The sequence below is a fragment of the Mesitornis unicolor genome, unplaced genomic scaffold (assembly GCF_000695765.1).
Source record: "Mesitornis unicolor isolate BGI_N332 unplaced genomic scaffold, ASM69576v1 scaffold21243, whole genome shotgun sequence".
Lineage (NCBI taxonomy): Eukaryota > Metazoa > Chordata > Aves > Mesitornithiformes > Mesitornithidae > Mesitornis > Mesitornis unicolor.
This window is the reverse complement of record NW_010172931.1, coordinates 28,921-30,893: the sequence shown is the minus strand read 5'-3', so window position 1 is coordinate 30,893 and position 1,973 is coordinate 28,921.

Below are 1,973 nucleotides of genomic sequence, written 5' to 3'. Positions count from 1 at the left end.
GGGAAACTTTCCTGGAAAACGATGCTCCAATAATCATAGGCTGATTCTCTAAACTGCAGAGTGTATAAATGTAATTTCTGATTGGCTTTTCTTCATAGTAGTAGTGGAAACCAGAGAACGAATAGTAGAAGTTCATAAGGAAGTGGTTAAATCTGTGGCTAATACAGTCAGTCACAAAGTGAACTACTTACACCCTGAAAATAAATTAGGGAGTAAACTCTGACACAATTTTTAAAAGAAATTGGAGCTGTTGTCACTAAAATCATGCATGGTCAAAATATTATGTTAGTTAACATGTTTACTGATGCTAAGCATTTTCTATCTGTCTAGATTTTTATTTACCTTTATATACGGTGTCCTCTTAGGTTTTACAGTATTGTTTTTACATAAGCAAATTAATTCACTGATTTTGTCTCTAAAGCATATGTATTTTTTAGGATTTCATGTACAGTTAGGTACTTTTAACTGACATTCTGCTGTAATGTGGAGGCTGTGTTATTTAAGAATTACAAAAATTTTTTGTAATGAAAAATCTTTTATTTTCTGGATAAGGACTGGGATGTGGATGGGAAGGAAGAAAGACAGTGGCAGTGTTGAGGTTCCTGGTACCATGGTGTTGCATCCAGAGGTGACAGCAGAAATCCACCATGAATTCTAGAGTCCCAGAGGTAATGTGGAGTAATATTCTGCCTGTTTTACAAGTGGAAAACTGGAGGAAAAAGAGATTTAGGCTTGATCATGACCATAAGGAATGTGATTTCTTTACTGTGTTCAGTCTGCCAATCCTGCTGCCTGCTACCATCTTGATCTGAGCTGTTTTTAATCCTTGCTGTGGGCAGCCGTGCCAAAGAAATGCCTAGCAAGAAAAACTGAGAGCTTGCCATCCCATTCTGGAACCTATTCTGGAAAATCTTGTTTCCAGGTTAGGGTTGGCTTTGCTCTTCCACCAGTACTGACTTTCAGATGATGACCGTTAAAAAATTCAGCACTCTCGAAAATGAGCCCTGGATCTTTACCTGGAGGTGATTGTAAGCTAGCTTCTGAAGTGACATGATGAGTGTTTGTCTACAGCTTTCCATTTGGTGGGAAAAGGAATATTGTAATGGTGGCATTCCACAGTACCAATGAAATTTGGTATTTTCCACTTCCACAGGAATTGCTGACACATTGTGATGTACTGGTTTTGCCTGAGATAATGTTAAATTTCTTCATAGTAACTTGTATGGGGATTTGTGATACAGTGTTGATAACACTGGGATGTTTTAGTTATTGCTGAGCAGTACTTACACAACATCAAGGACCTGGGGGTGCAGAAGAGTTTGAGATGGGATGAAGCAGGGACAGCTGACCCCAACTGACCAAAAGGATATCCCACAGCATATGACATCCTGTTCAGCAACAAAAGTGGGAGTGAGGGATGCAGGTGAAGGCTGGCTGGGGATGATGTTTCTTGGGGACTGACTGGTTCGTTGGTAGTGAGCAATTGTTTTCTTCTGCATCAGTTGTTTTTGTGTTGTTTTGTGTTTGTTTTTTTTTTATTTTTTCTCCTCTTTGTTGTTTATTTCCTCCTCTTAAAAAAAGAATTAAACTGTCTTTATCTCAACACGTGAGGTTTTGCACTTTTGCCTTTCTGATTCTCTCCCCCATTTTGCTGGGTGAGGGGGTAAGCAAGTGCCTGAGTGGTTCTTATCTGCCTACTGGGAGTTTATCACTAGAAAAATTGTTTATCTAGCTGCTTTTTAAAGCATACAGAAAAAAGACTAGAAACATTACAACCTATCAAGCAAAGTAGTGGAATATGAGCTTAATTTTAATGATTTTAATGATCATTATAAAAGCATATTTGCAGTAAACGCCCTCCTTTTTAAATTAAAAAAAAAAAGACAAAGGATAGAAAGCATCTGAGATTCTTTTGAAGGACCTGATCCCAAAATTGGTGATTAAAGAAGGATAAGCACAGCGCTTGGGGCTTC